This window comes from Crotalus tigris, unplaced genomic scaffold, assembly GCF_016545835.1.
Source record: "Crotalus tigris isolate CLP2741 ecotype Arizona unplaced genomic scaffold, ASM1654583v1 scf7180000017639.5415321, whole genome shotgun sequence".
NCBI classification, from domain to species: domain Eukaryota; kingdom Metazoa; phylum Chordata; class Lepidosauria; order Squamata; family Viperidae; genus Crotalus; species Crotalus tigris.
This window is the reverse complement of record NW_024096532.1, coordinates 3,872,185-3,891,221: the sequence shown is the minus strand read 5'-3', so window position 1 is coordinate 3,891,221 and position 19,037 is coordinate 3,872,185. Positions and strand designations below refer to the sequence as shown.

The window sequence follows — 19,037 nt, the reverse complement described above, 5'->3', positions numbered from 1 at the left end:
TATAGTTGACTCACGAATTTTTATTAATAAAATTTCTAATGTTAAAACAAACAATAAAGGAGATAAAGGACACCCCTGTCTTGTACCTTTTTCAATTTGGAAGGCCTCTGTTATCCCTCCGTTAATTATAATTTGAGCTGATTGTTGTTGATAAATACCTTTAAGGGCTTGCAAAAATTTATCCCCAAATTTCATCTCCTCTATTACTCTTAACAAAAATTGCCAATTTAATTGATCAAAAGCTTTTCCAGCATCCAAAAATATCAAAGACGCAGGGATTTGATTGTTCTTGTCCAAATACTCAAATACAATTTGTCTAACATTATTCTTCATATATCTTCCAGTTATAAAACCAGATTGATCAATATGAATCACTTGCTGCAAAACAGACATTAATCTATTCGCCAATATTTTAGAAAAAAATTTATAGTCTGTATTCAAAAGAGATATAGGTCTATAATTTTTGGGTTGAGTAAGATCTTGATCCTCTTTTGGAATCAACGATATAAAAGCTTTTTTCCAAGATGGAGGTACTTCTGCACCCAATAATATACTATTAAAAAGTTCCTTTAATGGTACTATCATCTCTTCAGATAATATTTTATAATAAATTGCTGTCAATCCATCTGTACCAGGTGCTTTACCAACCCTTAATTGTTTAATTGCCGTAATAATTTCCTCAGAAGTAGTTAAACCATTAATCTCATCTCGTTGATCATTTGTAAGCTTAGGAAAATGAGCTGCTAGTAGATACCTTTTCACCAGTATATAATTTTGTATAAAATTCTAAAAAAAAGATTTTTTAATCAAATCTTGCTGAAAAACCACTTTACCTTTATAATTTATTCTATCTATATTCCTTAACCTCTGTTTCTTCTGTAATTGATAAGCCAACCACCTACCAGGCTTATTTGCATTACAAAAAGTATTATGTTTCATATAACCTAGGTTGGTTGCAACCTGATCAGCCATTAACATATTAAACTGCTCTTTAAGCATATTTATAGAAGCCTTTAATTTATTATCCAGAGGATTCAAAATTAATGCTTTCTCTTTCAATTTAATCTCCTCTTCTAATCTCCTCTTCTAACTCCTCTTCTTTACATTTCTGCAACTGTTTATGTCTATGAGCATTGTTCATATGAATCAGAACTCCTCGCATGTAAGCTTTGCTGGCATCCCACACCACCGACATGGAAGTACCCTTATACATGTTTAAAGTAAAAAATTCTTTCAAGTATTCTCTACACTTCTGTAAAGTCACTTCATATCTAAATAAGTTCTCATTCAACCTCCAAGATCTTCTATTCTCTAGAAGTAGGCATTTTAAAACACTTAATACTTCCTTTTTCTACACAAGGGGTCTTCAAACGTGGCCCTTTTATGACTTGTGGACTTCAACTCCAGAACTCCTGGCTGAGGAATTCTGGGAGTTGAAGTCCACAAGTCATAAAAGGGCCACGTTTGAAGACCCCTGTTCTATACCATTCCTTCTTACTCCTACCCTTAGACAATTGCCCCTTTAGGCATCATGACCCAACCGATGGATGGCTGTTTTTTAATAAATCCCAAAATATCACACACGTCTAATAGTTGAAATTTATTTATTTATTTAAAACATTTATGTAGCTGCCCATCTTTTAGACAAGTCCCGGCAGCTCCCAATAACATTATTTTACAAACTACAAAACACACTCGGTTAAAATGTAAAACATTAAAAAGCAAATAAAAATAAACATCTGGGGCCAATCCATGCAAATGTATCATTTCTAATCTCTCAAAGTTTGGGGGGGATGGAAATCAAGTTCTAAGGATTTACAGAAAGTTAAAAGGGTGTGGCCTGCTGAATTTCAGAGGCTAAGATGCCCCATTGGGCAGAGGACTCTACACGGAGAGTATATAGTGCTGAGTTAGACATGGAAGGATAATAGAGCCACTAAATATATGAACCTGTTGAATACTGAATAACTTCCTTTGCTTACCTAGCTTTAAGATGTGTGGACTTCAACTCCCACAATTCCCTAGCCAGCTTGGCTGGCTGGGGAATTGTGAGAGTTGAAGTCCACACCTCTTAAACTTGCCAAGATTGAGAAACAGTGATTTAGTCCAATGCTATCTATTGCACAAATTTCTCCAAGTTGTTCAAGAAATGTCTGAACAGGATATCTACCAGCAGTTCCTTTACTAGAGATTTCAGGGATTCAACATGAAACTTTCTGCACACAAAACCTGCAAGAAAGTCAAGAGTCTGGGGAACTAATTTAAAATTAGAAGAGCTCTCACAAAAACTGATCCCCAAATTTAGCAGAATCTTCCCCAGGAGATTTCCAAATGGCTTCTTCACCTTTAATTTTTTTTTGCAGGGGGTTAATGGACGCATTTACACTGCATTGCATCCAACCATCATTTTTATTTTCTGAAAAGCGAGTAAAACTCATTAGGGGGTCACGGGAATTCTTAGAAGAAAGATGATGTTGGGCTGGTGTTTTATTTTGAAATATGCCACCTTTCCTATTTTTACTGAACACTTTTTTTAAAAAAGGAGGGGGAAATAAGGTTTGGCAGGTCTGCAGCGAAAGACTACTGTGTACCATAGAAACATTTTACTTGATGATTCATTACAGCTAGGACATTAAATCATCATAAAATGTCAGAAGGTAATAGATTATTAACAGCAAAGTATATTATTTCTAAGAGAAAAAAAAGTAAACTGAAACTATTTAATTTTTAGAAGATCGCAAAAAGAGCAGGGCAGTGTTTCTCAACTCTCAAAATTCCCCACACTAAATCTTAATTTTAACTTAGTGGTTTTTGTTTTCTTTACTTCCTTGGGCTCCAAGCATATGGAGCATCACATTGCACTGAGCTGGAAGATTCCGAAAAATGTATTATAAAGAAATCCTACCCTTCAAATTGTTTCCTGATAACATTAGGCACATGTTCATCAGTTTTCTAAACTGGTCATCATTCATGATATCAACCACATTAAACAAATATTACTGTAATGTATATATCAAAAGTAATTTCAATCACACTTTTGCTGGCAGAGAAGGGATTTTTTTTGCTGTATCTTATGGGTCAGCTTATATAAATAAAAGGGGAAAAAATTCTAGAAGTAATTTTCAGGTTGTCTTCTTCTTATACCCCCTATTTTCCACCCCCTATCACTGCCTCAGTTTCTACTCTACTCTGTTATCCTGGGATTTTGTTCCTAGTCTTTTCCAGGTCTGGTCCTGTTCATTTTTCAAGACCAACCGAGGTTCATTCTTTGACTTAGCACCAATAAATGGAAGATTCTGTCTTCAAGCCAAACAGAAAAGGGGTTGCTTTCAAATAGCTAGAAAAAAACTAAAATCCCTTCTTATTAAACTAGCTTTGACCCTACACAAACCACCAAAGCAGTTTCCATGTCAAAATAATATCAATTACAAAGAACTTTTCTGATTACATACTGGTAGATTATACTGTTTACATGACATGCAGTCTCATTACATCCGTTCACACAGTTATCATTCATGATATCAACCACATTAATCAAATATCACTGTGATGTATATGCCAAAACTCATTTCAATCACACTTTCGTTGGCAGAGGGAAATTTTTTCTTCACTGTATCTTATGGGTCATCTGAGACAGCAGCGCAGCTTTTGATGTTTGTTTTTCAAAAGCTTCATATAAATAAGGGGGGGGGAGAAGGAAAATTCTTCCCACCCCTTTCAGTTGCACTATGCTTTGAGGAGCTTTGCAAAATTGTGTTCTTAGCACAAAAAGGATGTGGGGGAGGAACAGACACCGTTAACTTTCTAATCCCCTTTCCTCATCCTTAGATGGCTTGCTGAGATACAAATACACAGCCTAAATTTTTCTGCTCTGTAGGTAGTGGAGCATCACTACACCTTAAATACATGTAGTCCTTGACTTATGACCACAGTTGGGCCCAAAATTTATGTTGCTAAGTGGACAGTTGTTAAGTGAGTTTTGCCTATTTTATGACCTTTCTTGCCACAGTTGTTAAGTGAATCACTGCAGTCATTAAGTTAATAACATGGTTGTTAAGTGAATCTGGCTTTCCCATTGACTTTGCCTGTCAAAAGGTCACAAAAGGGGATCACCTGACCTCAAGAAACTGCAACCGGGATGCTGCAATGGTTGTAAATGTGAAAAATGGTCATAAGTCACTAAGAGAACTGTTATAAGTTGAGGACTACCTGTATCAGGAAAAGTTCTGTTTCATTATGTAAAAATAAAAACAACAACAACACACAAAGCACTAGAGAGAGGGAAAAATAGGGCTGCCGCAGGATTCCATTTGACTGGAGAACGGAGCTGTCCATCCGAAGCCACATGAGGAAGCTCCATCCAGAACCCCTTAAAAATGGGGGCTCAACCCCATCACTGATACCAGCCTAAGCGCCATAGGAGCCCAGGAAGTTCACCAGGAGACCAGTTCTCGGAAGTCATGATTATCAGTCCCTAACTACGGATTCCCAAAGGTGCTTTTTCAGAAGGCAACTGGACTTCCTTGTCTCTCTTTGAAGACATTTTGCTTCTCCTCCAAAAAGCATCCAAGAATGATCCCCTATCCACCCAGTCAGAGCTGAAGAAGCTTCTTGGATGAGAAGCGAAAAGTCTTCAAGGAAAAACAAGAAAAGTCCAGTTGCCTTCTGAAAAAGCACTTATGGGGCAACTATGACCTGGATGATTGAGAATCTCCATAAACACCTAACTAGGGAGGTTCTGTAAGGCTAAACCCCCATCCCCTCGTTCCCACGTTCAGCCGCCCTGCTCCTGCAGCCAAAACAAGCCTAACCAGCAGGTAGAGTAGTTCACCTGCAGAAAACTCCGAATTCCTGAGTTGGGATTGGGAGAGGACTAAACCAAGCCGCAGAGGAAGTGCCCCAGGTGTCCAAGCCCCCAGCTCCAACCTCATCGAACTTATGGGGAAAGAGCCCCCGAAGTCCCCCCCGCCCGCGATCCTAATTAAGACCCAGCCCTTCATATTCCCCGGAAGGCTTTCCCCCACCTCCCCCAAAACGAAAGTGGCGGTAGCCCCCGCTTTACCCCTCTTCGAGACGCCCCGCTTTGAAAGAACGGGGCGGGGGGGGGGGTTTGAACCTTCCGTCTAGCAAGAGCCAATTTCTTACCTGTAGAGATGCGAGGCGGGCAGGTACAGGAAGCGCGCCGAGTCCCTGGATGGCAGTAGCTGTTTGGGGTCGGGAGGGTACGTTGTTCGGTGCCGACCCCTCCCTCTTCCTAGCCGGCGGAGGTGCTGCTGCAGTAGAGTTGCCAGCTACGCCGACACGTGAGTTACATCGGGCGAAAGGGAAAAAGAATACAGTAAAAAGGCCCAGGAGTTTGCTTGCATTGGCGTGTGAAAGCGAAAGTTATTCGGAGGGGGAGGAGCCCGGCCACCCGGGAGCTGATATCTTGCGCAGAAAGGGTGGGCGTGGGGGGGGGACCCGATCCAGGAATCCACCATCAGCCTCCCAAAGGATCGGCGTTCTCAGCCCCGGCGCGCGTTCCGAAGGTCTTGGAGAGCGCAACCCCTTCCCTCTTCAAACTCCACCAACACCTCGTGGGTTCGGGAATCCGAGCGAAAAGCCAATCGGCGGAAGGTTTCGTCGATCTCGGCATTGTAAACTCACGCACATACCCACCGGTCCCCCCACCAAAAAAAGCCCTCAGGAGATCAGAGATTACAAATTATAGCGGGCCGGGCAATCTAGCGGCTTCTGCTGTTCCTCTGGATTCCGTTCTCTTTAGAGGACTTTGCAAGCCGCTAGTCCTTCTTGAGTATTCTTGCGCTTCAAGTCCTTAGGATTCCCAGCCGCTTCTTTCCCAGGCTGGGGCGTCTCTTTGATCTCCCTGGAAAGGGCGCAGCTTTCCATCCTGCCAAGCATTCAAGCAAGCGATTTGAGGGTCCCACGACTTCTTTTTACCGATTGCCTTCGCACCGAAAAGGTTCTCGTGGGAGTCCAACTTGTCCTCAACGACCCGTCGTTGAACCCGGAATGGGATGTAGATCATCGCAGGCAGTGTCGCAAGGATTACGCCTGGCTGCGTCTTCGCTCCGATCTTGCACCGCAGGTCTCCCCGGGGAAGCCTGGGGTTTGGAAGGGCATCCAGACAAGTCAAAAAATCTGGGTGGAAGTTGGGGCCAATGGTTTGGGATGGAGTGAGACCTGCAAGGAGAGAAGCAATGACCCTGGTGAGGGCTTAGGGAGGCCTGGTCCCACATGCCCTACTTCCATTGGGTGGAGATCAGGTGTGATCCAGAAAATCCCTATTAAATCCATATGAAAGTAGTTTTCTAGAACCAGTTTAAACATTTATAAAATCGAATCATTTGGTATATGCAGACTTCCTCAAACTGGTGCATTCTGAAGGCTGAAAAAAGGGCAGCCTAGTCAATTATGGCTAGGTTATATTTTATTAATTGATTTCAAAGGTTTTAGTACTCCTTTTGTATCGTTGTATACACCTATGGATGTTTAGACAATAGTTAATAAACAATCTGGCCTGGGGGCAAGTGAATGTCTGGATTCCTTCTGGATTTCTTCCAGTGACATTGAGCTACGGACAGGGTAATATTAGGGCCCATCTTGAGTTTTCTTGACTTCATGATCACTGCAGAAGGCAAAACACATCACAAACTTAGTATGATACTTTAAAAATGGAGGGGTCCTTGGTGTTCTCTGAGCTTGGTTTTTTTCTTGCAAGACATTTCATTACCCAAACCAGTGTTGAAAGAAAAATCTTCATCAAGGTCCAGTCCAAGCCGGGAATAAACAACATGGAGACTGCTTTAGAACAGGGGTTCTCAACCTTGGCAACTTTAAGACTGTGGACTTTAATTCCCAGAATTCCACAGCCAGCTTTGCTGGCTGAGGAATTCTGAGAGTTGAAGTCCACACGTCTTAAAGTTGCCAAGGTTGAGAACCCCTGCTTTAGAAGGAAGGTTGTAGTTCAGGGGTGTCAAACTCAATTTCATTAATAGAATTAGAAACAGCATTGAAAAAACAAAAAAACAATAAATCACCAGGCCCAGATGGAATTCCGGTCGAGTTTTATAAAAATACACATGAGTCACTACAATGGATAATGTTGGAGATTTACAATGAGGTGCTGGAAGAGGCGAAGATACCGACAACTTGGACTGAAGCAATCATCACCCTCATTCCTAAGGAAGACTCAGACCTACAACAAATTCAAAATTATAGACCGATTTCTTTACTAAATACAGATTATAAGACATTTACAACAATAATAGCAGAAAGGATAAAAAAAATTTTGAATAACTACATCCACCCAGATCAAAATGGATTTTTGCCAGGATGACAAATAAAAAATAACATGAGGGTAATACTGAACACTTTAGAATTTTACAAAGTCTATCCTGAAAGACAAGTTACACTGGTTTTTTTTGATGCCCAGAAGGCATTTGATAATCTGAATTGGAATTTTATTATAACACAATTGTACTATATGGATTTGGGGACAAAATTTGGAAAGATGGTTGAGAAAATATATACTAAACAAACAGCTAGGGTAATTATAAATGAGGAAATGACAGAAAAAATTGATATAATCAAAGGAGTAAGACAAGGATGCCCACTTTCCCCTCTTCTATTTATTTTATCATTAGAAATACTCCTTACAAAAATCAGAGAGGACCAAGAAATAAAGGGTTTAAAATTTAAGAAGGAAGAATATAAGGTCCATTTCGCTGATGACTTGGTATTTATTTTGGAAGATCCATTAGAAACTGGCTTTAAATTGATTCAAAAAATAGAAAAATTTGGCGAGGTAGCTGGACTTAAGATTAATAAGAATAAATCCAAATTAATAACAAAAAAATCTTACAAAGGCACAGGAAAGGGAACTGGAAGATAAAACAAAGATAAGTATAACCAAGAAAATAAAATATTTAGGGATCTGGCTTATAGTGAAATGTTCCTCGATTAAGGAGGACAATTATGATAAAATATTACACCAGATAAAGAAAGATTTAGAAAATTGAGAAAATTTGCAAATTTCATTTTTAGGGAGAACCGCTGTGGTCAAAATGAGTATATTGCCAAAAATATTATTTCTGTTCCAGGTTATTCCAATAAAATTAGGGAAAACATTCTTTCAAGAATTAAATAAATTGGTCACTAAATTTATATGGCAAAGGAAAAAACCCAGGATTAAATTAAAACTTTTGCAAGATATGAAAAATAAAGGGGGATTGGCGTTACCAGAGTGGGAAATATACTACCAAGCATCGAGCTTAACTTGGCTAAAAGATTGGATGGATTTGAAAAATACTAGAGTTTTAACAATAGAAGGACATGACTTGCAAGCAGGGTGGCATGCATTCCTATGGGAGGAAAAACATAAAATACACAGATACTTTCAAAGACACATAGTTAGGAATGCATTGCTACAGACTTGGGAAAAAATAAAACAAAAACATTATATAAGAATTCCAATGTGGTTATCCCCAACAGAAGCTCTGAAATACCCAAACCTATTGGATATAAATAAGATAATTAGATATAAGGAATTAGTAAATGAATAGGGAAATCTGAAAACAAAACAAGAATTGGAACAAGATATTGGCAGAAAGATTTGACTGGTGGACATTTATACAAATTCAATCTAAATATACAGAGGACAAAAAATTATATGAAATCCAAAAAGAGCCGCAAGAATTGGATAAAATTATACATGGAATAGAAATAAAATTAATTAGCAATTTATATAAATACCTATTGAGATATAAAATGGAAGACGAGGTTGTCAAACACACCATGATTAGATGGGCAAAAAATTTCGGATATAATATAGAATTGGAGAAATGGAAAAAAATATGGGAAATAAATATAAAATTGACTATGTCGGCGGCATTCAAGGAAAACCAGTTGAAGATGTTTTACAGATGGCATCTTCCACCAGCAAAGCTTGCCAAGATGTTCCAGAACAATTCGCCAACATGCTGGAAATGTAAAAAAAGTACATGGAACATATTATCATTTATGGTGGACATGCCCAGTTGCAAAAAAATACTGGACTACAATAAGAAAATAGATTGAAGAAATAATAGACCATCCTGTAGACTGGAAACCAGAGATCTTTTTGTTGGGTATTTTAAACAGGAAATATAGTAAAGAAATATGGTACTTAATTTTACATATAATAACGGCGGCAAGAATAGCATATGCACAGTGCTGGAAAAGTGAGAATATACCATCAGAGGAAGAAGTGATAAGAAAAATCCTGGACTGTGCTGAGATGGACAAATTAACAAAAGAGATAAAAGAAAAGGAAGACAGAGAGTACTATATAACATGGAACAAGTGGTATGACTGGTTAGAGCAGTGGTTCTCAACCTGTGGGTCAGGACCCCATTTGGGGTCGAATGACCATTTCACGGGGGTCGCCAAACAACACAGTCTGCCATTTTTCCCCCTTTTCCTTAGCTGTGCTACTCCCTTTTATTCTATTGGCTTTTGAAAGCCAATAGAATAGACTCTCTTGAATAGAGTCTAATTCTATTGGCTTTCAAAAGCCAATAGGAATGGTCCAGGCTGTCTCTGCCCTGCTGAGCCTGCCAAAAGTCCCATTCTGCAAACGGTGCTGCACCAGTTGAGTAGTCCTCAACTTACGACCGGTTGAGTAGTCCTCGACTTATGACCAGTTGGGGGTCCCAGCATTAAAAAGGTTGAGAACCACTGAGTTAGAGACTAGAAATAATAGAGGAGAATAAATATGGAAAGGTCAAAAGTGAAAATATGTGCATAATAATGTATAATAACAATAATAATATGAATTATTCTTAGTAAGAAGTAGAATATGAAGGAAGAAAAATGTAAATAAGAAACAATGGGGCCATAAGGACAAATATTCTAAAAAAAAATAAGGGGGGAAATGTAAATAATAGAAGATTACCATTATGTAATCACTGTTAAAAAAGAGGGAGAGATGTGTGTGTGTGTGTGTGTTATGTTTTGCTTTGTTTTATTTTGTTGGTTAAAAATAAATAAATAAATAAACTCAATTTCATTGAGGGCCACATCAGCATCACAGTTGCCCTCGGGGGGGGGGACCGGGGTGTGTGGTCAGGGTGTATGTGGCCTACTGAGTGGGCGTGGATGGAGTGGATGTGGCCTACTGGTGGGCATGGTCAGCTTTACATCGTTCCCGTCAAGGGTGCCTGTCGGGGCCTGGGCAGGAATGGGACAGATCTGAGGGTCTCTGGCAGAAGGAGGTGGGACCGGGGCAAGTGCCAAGGCATGGTCCATTTCTTCATTCCTCACAAAGGGTGACACTTCCCCAGCATGCACCCAGGGGGCGGGGCCAACGCAACAGGTTGGTTCCTCGCTGTTTCCAGACGGCCTCGTGGAGCTAAGACTGAATGCATTTCAACATAGATGGCCATCACAAAATTGTATATTGGCTCCCGGCTGGCCTGACCCAGGGCCAAGGCAGAGGGGGCCGTTCCCTCACTGTTTCCAGGATGGCTTTGCGGGCCACATGAAACCACTTCACGAGCCGCATCCGGCCCCCGGGCCTTGTGTTTGACATGTCTGTTATAGTTTATTGAAGAGGGGAGCCAAACAGAAAGATTTTGCTCTGGAAAAAACTGACCACATGTAGCAGGGAATGGTGGGTTTTTATGCCTTCTGGAGCTCTTGAGGTTGTTTCCTGTTCCTGTTTGAGGCTTTGTAGCGAGTTTGACATGTCTGTTGTAGGGGATCTCTTAAGCCTGTTATTAAATTGCCACAAGGCACCTTGGGTTTGCTTCAACAGATTAACGTATTTTCCCATTAACTCTGGAAAGGCAGTGGAGATGCCATACATTGCATTTTCTCAACTTGGGAAGTTAATAGCACCCAGCGGGAAAAGCTTTGCTGACATCTTGCAAACTGTAATCCGAAACAGTTGTCATTTAAAAATATTTCAAATTTATCTGCCATGGAGTATACTCCTTGACATCATTGAGCCCAAAATTTTCACTGTTAAGCAAGGCAGTTTTAAGTGTGTTTTGCTCCATTTTATGACCTTTTGGTCACAGTTGTCAAGTAAAATGTGTGGTTGTTAAGTGAATCTGCTTCCCCCATTGACTTTGCTTGTCACAAGTTGGCTGGGAAAATTACAAATGGTGATCACATGACTCCCTCTCCCCTCCCCATCCTGCAACTGTCAAAAATACATGCCAGTTGCCAAGCACCTGAATCTTGATCATGTGACCATGGGGATGTTGCAACAGTGATAAGTAGAAAACCGGTCATAAGTTACTTTTTTCAATACCATTATAACTTTGAACAGTTACTAAATGAAAAGGAGTATTAAAACTATTGAAATCAATTACTAAAATATAGACTACAGTATTGACATAATTGCCTTGAGTGCCCCTTTTCAGCCTTCAAAATACACCAGTTTGAGGGAATCTGCATGTGCCAGAGGATTTGATTTTATAAATGCTGAAATTGGTCTAGAAAACTATTTTCCTTATATGGATTTATATTTATGATATCATCCATATCAACCCAGCTACAGGAGTTAGCATTATACAGTAGTGGCCAAAATTGTGGAAACCTTTTGGGAAAAGTGTACAGTAGAAATGCCATCTTTGGTTAAGTTTCCACCAATTTTTCTTCTAATTTCTTTATAATTGTAGCCTTGTTCACTTAATAATACTATTTTACATCGCTTTCTGGGCAACCAGTCAACTCTTTGCACCATTACTTTAATTTTATTATGTTTTACAAGCTCACTAAATGAAAGAACACAAAAAAACCCAACCAACTTGATAGTGATCACACAACACACTGACAAATGTCCTCTTTTCAGCTTCAATACATGACATCTATAACTGAATCCTACTGTGATCTGCTTGGCTCATTGCCAAAACAAGATGACACCTGATTGTCTCTCTAAACACTCATGCTCATTGGCTACAATCAGATGAAGGAAAGCTACCTGATATCAACCTAAGCAAGTTGTGCTTCCTTTTTCTGGTTATTTGGCTATAACTTTTCATAGAATAGAGTACGACAAGGTGGAAGCTTACCGCAAGGAAGTTGAAGGGTTGGTGAACTGGTGTAAGGAAAACAGCCTAGTTTTAAATAGTGGAAAAACCAAAGAGATCATTGTTGATTTCAGAAAAGCAGGCACAGCCACACTTCTCTGTGCATAAATGATTCAGCTGAGGAAATGGTTACCAGCATCAAATTCCTGAGTGTGCAGCTAACAAGTAGGCTGGCTTGGTCGCTCAACAGTGAGAAACTGGTGAAGTGGGCACAGCAGCACCTGCATTTTCTGCGCCGCATGAGAAAAGCACATCTTCCTTCCCCTGTCCTGACCACTTTCTACAGGGGGAAATAGAGAGCATCCTGTCATACAGCATTACAATCTGGTTTGGAGGCATCACTGCTTCAGACAGGAAGGCAGTGCAGAGTTGAGAATGGCCTAAAAGATCATTGGCAGTTCCCTCCCTCCCATCCAGAACATAGCACAGAAGCGCTGCTTGAGCAGGGTCTGTAAGATTATCTGGGACACTACATATCCTCTTCACGACCTGTTTTCCTTGTTACCTTCTGGGAGGAGGCTTCGTGGTATCCTTAGCAGAACATCCAGATTCAGCCAGAGTTTCATTCCATACAGCATTAACCTTGCAAACTCTCAAGCTTCCTCCTTCCATTATATATTCAAGATGGACAATATTTAATATTTATTGCTACCTATATGTAGGGATGTGGGTCTATACATATGTTGTTCATAGTATTGAGTTAGATGGAAAATTGCCATTAAGAGAAATGATAAAGTACTTTTGAATTATATTTTAATTAACAGAGGTGATGTTTTGAAAGCCTTAACTAATACTATAAACTGGCTGAGTGTGATGACCTGTGTGCAATTCTATGAAGAAACATTTTTACAAGTGCCAACTGAAAGTCACAAATGGTGTAAGATATTACACGTGTAGGGGAGTGTGGTTTTCTGCACATTGTATAAACTTCCCTTTTTCCTATGTGTGTTGTCTCAAGATATGAACGTCTCTCTTTTAGTGTGTTAAAGGTAGATAAGAAGTCATCTATTAGGTTAAGCATGGGCGGCAAGCTGTATAAAAATGACACCCTCAGAGTAACTCAGGGTTCAGAATTTGTCATGTGAATGCTCTGAACCATTGTGCATAAATAAAGCCTGTTTTCTCCAACCCTTCGTGGTCTTGTCTTCTGATGTAAGGTGGTTTTTCCACAACAGTATGTTTAGGTGTGTGTCAGGTATGTGTTTCACTTTGAGAGCGGGCAATTAAATTTCATTTTTGATGTGTGCCATTGTACCCACAGTATAAAAATGACAATAAAGGTTATCTTATCTTATCTTATCTTATCTTATCTTATCTTATCTTATCTTATCTTATCTATCTTATCTTATCTATCTTATCTTCTTAATTAAATTATCTTTCCATTGATATATAATTTTATGGTACTACTCCAAAAAAAAAGTGTTATTAGCCATCAAACCTCAAAAATACACTTTTCTCAAAAGGTTTCCACAATTTTGGCTACTACTGTACATTAATCTGTTTTGACTTTCCCATGCTAAAAAAAGAATAAGTCCCTTCACAAACAATTTAAGTAAGCTTTATTATTTGTTACAAGAGAGGGTGCCAAATGCATTTTGCCAAATCCAGAGAATACATAATAGGGTCAACGGGAAGGCCCCCACTTTTTAAATCTCTCTCCTTCTGCTGTTAAAATGAGATCCTTCAGACCTATCCAGTATCCTTAAGGCGAAGCATCTGCTTCTTGACAAATTGGGATAGATAGACTCAACCTCTCCAAACAATGAAAAGAGCTGTGTTACTCTGTGGGGGCCCAAAATCAGAACAATTAGAATTATGTACAATTAGAATAATTCTAATCAGAAACATGTAGAATTCTACAGTTATGTACAGGTCGTCCTCGACTTACGGCCATCATTGAGCCCAAAATTTATGTTGCTGAGTGGTTAAGTGAGTTTTACCCCATTTTGCGACCTTTCTTACTACTGATGTTAGGTGAATTGCTGTAGTAGTATCATGGTTATTAAGTGAATCTGGCTTCCCCTTTGACTTTGCTTGGCAAATGGTGCAAATGGTGGTCACATGACCCCAGGATACTGCAACCGTCATAAATATGAGTTAGTTGTCAAAAACTTGATGACCAGTTGCCTTTTGGAAAAGCACCTTTGGGACAACCATGACGTGAATGATTGAGAATCTCCATAGACAGTCCTGTCAGTTGTTCTGGGGGATTATTTTTTAAACACATGTAGCATTTTGTGGAGAGATGGATTTAGCATTGCTTCAGAATGACATTATTCTAGAGTGTTCCCCAAACTATCAGCTTGGGCCTCTTTGGCACCCCAGTGCAAAACACTTGCACAAAATCAGAGCAGGGATCCACATCTCTAGGCTAGCCTTCTTTCCCAGATCCACCCTGCATCAGGAAGAACAAGTGAAGTTCTGCAGGATCCCATTTGAATCGAACACCGGGACCAAAGGTTTATTCCTCCAAGTTTTTGGGCTCCTATAGGAGAGAACTTCTCTCTTTCTCCAGAATATGTGCAGTGGGCTGTTCTATGCACTGTATTTACTTGGTGCCTGGTTATAGCTTTTAGTTTTTAATTCTGATGTTTGATGACTGGCTATTATATCACTGATTGTTGTTTCCTTATGCAGCGGAGCCCCCTGCACATAAATAGCTGATAAGCTAGTGGTAAATCAGCAGTCCTGTTGACTGACAAGGTGCCTGGGAGAGTAACAGGAGTACTAATTTACCACCAGTTTGTCAAGTACTTAAGGGCAGATGGCTCAGCCACACAAAGAAACAACAATAATCAGCAGTCCTCAAACACGCAATTAACAACTAAAAGCTACACACAACCAGGCATCATATAAACATAGGTAGTCCTCGACTTACAACCACAATTGAGCCCAAATTTATCTTGCTAAGTAAGATATTTGTTCAGTTTTGCCTCATTTTATGACCTGTCTTATCAGAGTTGTTCAGTGAACCACTGGAGTTATTAAGTTAGTAACACAGTTGTAAACACATTGGCTTTGCTTTTTTTTTTAATTGAAAGTTTTTGCAATTTTACAATAAAATCCCTCTCCCACTACCTCCCTATCCTCCCAAAAACCCTTCCCCCCCTCTTCCCAGAGCTGAATACAGGGTTAGCTAGAACTAAAAATACAAAACATTTAAACTTAAGTAAACCTCAAACAAAAATTACATTAAAAAAAAACACAATTTTTTTAAATACTTTAAGTCCAATATATATATATAATAAAAAATACTTATTATCTTAAACTTTAAACATAAATTATTCAAAAGCTAAATAATATCTTTTAATATCATACTTATACTGTATAAAGTTTATCCATCTTTTCCACACCAAGAGATATTTCTCTTGCGATTGATCTTTCAAGTAAGCCGAAATTTTTGCCATTTCAGATAAATAAGAAACTTTAAAAAACCATTCCTCCAAAGTAGGCAAAAATTCCTTCTTCCAATATTGTCCTATCAACAACCTTGCCACTGTAATTAAATTTAACATTAAAATAATTTCTTTATCATCACAATCAACAATAATACCTAACAAAAACAATTGTGGAGTGAATTTTATCCTTCTCTTAAAAATTTTTTGAATATTCCACCATATCTTTATCCAAAAAGCTTTTATACTTTTACATGACCACCAAATATGATAGTACGTTGCATCCAAACAACCACATCTCCAACATTTGGGTTGCAAAGGCTGGTGATGTTAGGAGAAGGGCAAACAATTCCAATCCATTATTTTTCTTAACCTGTTTTGTGCTAAAATTGGAAAGACTGCCCCATTCCCTGATTTTGATGCAGAGCATGCTGGATGGGAAATTCTGAGAGTTGAAGTCCATACATCTTAAAGTTGCCAAAATTGGGAAACATTGTTTTAGATACATTCATGCCACCATCTCTTTGAAAATAAATTGTTCAATATGAAAGTTGCTTCTTTATTGCTTGTTTTTACTCACCTAGGTAAGCTCTGGCCATAATTTTTTGCTGTCAGGGTCTTCTGCTTACACATGCTATGGTACATTGATCAGATGGCCAATAGTCAATGAAAGTCAACTCAATCCCATCATATGAACATCAAAGATTTCCCCCTTTTTTTGGTATTAAGGCTATATTTTTTGTAGTCTCCTCTGTGGTTTTTTTTTTGTTGTTGTTGGTTTTCAATCATACTTTGGAAAAATCTCCTTTACAGCATCCATCTTAACCTGTATTTCAGTCAACACCTCTGAAAATGGATGTTACTGTTTACCTGGCAGTAGGCCTTATATGGTTCGGAAGCTAGATGTGTTCTCTTTGTCTAGACCACAGGTCGGCAACCTGCGGCTCCGGAGCCGCATGCGGCTCTTTGGGCCTTCCCCTGTGGCTCCCAGCCTCCTCTGCCTTTGCAGAGAGAGACAGAGACAGAGAGAGGCAATTGCACTTCCCTGCTTCTCTCTCTCTCTCTCTCTCTCTCTCTCTCTGTGTGTGTGTGTGTGTGTGTGTGTAAGAGACAGAGAGAGGCAACTGCGCTTCCCTGCTTCTCTCTCTCTCTCTTTTTCTCTCTCTCTCTCTCTCTCTCTCTGTGTGTGCGCGTGTGTGTGTGTAAAAAAGAGAGTGCACTCACAGTGTTCTCTGAGGATCTGAAAAGCTTTCTGGGCGGAGCTCCTCCCTTTGCTGCGTCTCTGCAGGAAGCAGGAAGCAGGAAGGGCAGGAGAGAGCTAGCTAGCCCAGCTAGGCTGACTCAGGAATTCTGGGAGTTGAAGTCCATGAGTCATAAAAGAGACGAGGTTTTCTACCCCTGAGCTTGTTGGACAACAGCTTGAAGCTTGCCAGGTGAGCAGCAGATAGGAGAGGGGGGAGAAAGAGAGAGAGAGAGAGAGAGGGAGGGAGAGAGAGAGAGTGTGTGTGTGTGTGGGGGGGGGGAAGAGGAGTGGTAGACCAAGGGCAGATAGAGAGGGAGGGAGGGAGAGAGACAGAGAGAGAGAGACCCTTTTGACATCTAAAATGAAGATAACACTGCATATATCCTTTTTTTACCTGTGTGTGTATGTAATTTTATTCTCTTAAAGCATTCTCTTGGTGATCATTGTTTTAATAGTATGGATATTCCCAAGAGTCATATTTTTACTTTTATTTTTAATGTGTGTGTGTGTGTGTGTGTGTATATATACATACACACACACACACACATACACACACACACACACTAACACACACACCTATAATAAAGGTAAAAAAGGATATATGCAGTGTTATCTTCATTTTATATATCAAAAGGGTTTTGCGGCTCCCGGTGTTTTGTTTTTGGTGGGAAACGGGTCCAAGTGGCTCTTTGAGTGTTTTGGGTTGCCTACCCCTGGTCTAGACTCATATCAGCCCATCTGACATAAATGATTTAGTGGCTGATCAGACACAAGTCCTGGGGTGAGGATTTGTTGTAGATGCTGGCTGGGGAATTCTGGAAATTGAAATCCATCTTAAAGTTGTCAAGGTTCAAAAACCCTGATTTAGGTTCTAAAAATTAGATCACTTAAGCATTAAAGAAAAGAAAAACCAAAATTAAAATAGGTGGATTTATTTCTGTGCTTTTGTAAACTTACCACTATGAACCAGAAATATATAACTTTGCCTGAAGATAGTATATTTGGAATAAAAATGTTTTCTTTTTAAGCATCAGAAATTGTTCTAGTTTTTAAAGTGAGAATTGCATAAAATAAAGATGGGAAAATATGAATAGCATTTATGGCTGGATTGGGCTTTCAGATTCTTGAAGGTTTAGATTTTCCTTTTCAAGAAAGGAAATGTAAATAAATAACAGTTTAGAAATGTGTATGTAAACCCATGCTAGTATTCAAAAGAAAGTATGTATCAATGTATCTATGCAAACATCCTGGACCTAATGGTTTTTAAATTGACATACCGTCATTTTGGCTTTAAATAGCACTTAGGATTTTTGTTTTCCTTTATTCCATGATTTAAGATGACTTCAGATTCATAATATATTTCAGCAGGGTTATAGTGGTGTTCACAAAAATGCATAGCTGCAGCTTGTAATAGATGTAGAGCAATGTAATGTTAAGTAATAATCTCAGTTAATGCAGGCAACTAAAAAGAGCCAATTTAGTGCCCTGGTTAAAAGCACTAAAAGTTTCCTAGGAAATTGTGAGTTCTAGTCCTGCTTTAGACATGAAGCCTGCTGGGTAACTTTGGACCAGTCACTTTCTTTTAGCCTTTAGATGTAGGAAATAGCAAATCATACCTGCAATATTGCCAAGTGTACAGCACATATACTAAAATTGGAATGCTACAGAGAAGATTAGCATGAAATATTGCCAAGAAAACTGCAGACCTTGTCCAGGTAATTATCAGGAGTTGACCCTGACTGAAAGGCATATATACACAGACAAAATATCCAACTAAAGCATAACAGAATGGTTGTATCCAATCACAGGAACTCAAACACCTACAAATGGGTCAATCTCTTTACATTTACGTTGCTGATTGGGTGACTGAGTTCATAACATGGACTTTAACCACACTGTCTGGTTCACATGTAATGATAAGCCAAGACCTCTGGCTTACTGGAAACAAACCAGTGTTGCAAACTAGTGACTTGCTCCTGCTTGGCGGTTTGTGCTTGTGGAATCAGCTAAATTAGAACAAAACCTATGTCTGTAGTTTGCTTAGTGTTACTTCAATGTGGGGATTCTTATCTTGCTCTTTCTTTGGCAAACTAGAGCTGTCAATGAAGAAAAAATTCATTTTCTGGGCAAATTGAGTGGGTGGGTCAGCTGCGTCCTACCTACATACCTTTCATCTTGGACTTCACATCCTCCTCCCTTATGTACCCATCAAGTTAATTTCACATAATACTTGGCTCTTGAGAGAAAAAAAGGTTCTCTGTTTTATCCTTTACACATGAGTGATAAGTGAGATTAAAAATAATTAAATAAATATGCTAGAAG

The 19,037-nt window shown here is 39.2% G+C and overlaps 1 protein-coding gene and 1 long non-coding RNA gene across 5 annotated transcripts in view; one reads left to right on the top strand and one right to left on the bottom strand.

Moving 5' to 3' along the window:
- The window catches only part of FLT3LG (fms related receptor tyrosine kinase 3 ligand), a 29,511-nt gene extending 23,365 nt beyond the window's left edge, over positions 1–6,146 (bottom strand). For 2 of the 3 annotated variants that reach the window (XR_005555738.1, XM_039335237.1), the window contains exon 1: positions 5,146–6,146. The gene's annotated coding sequence lies outside the window, so the exon portion shown is untranslated. The remainder of the gene's footprint in view (positions 1–5,145) is intronic. The other variant, XM_039335238.1, reaches the window with a different exon arrangement.
- LOC120304530 overlaps positions 1–19,037 on the top strand; it is a 44,526-nt gene that overhangs the window by 5,007 nt on the left and 20,482 nt on the right. The window lies entirely within an intron of this gene.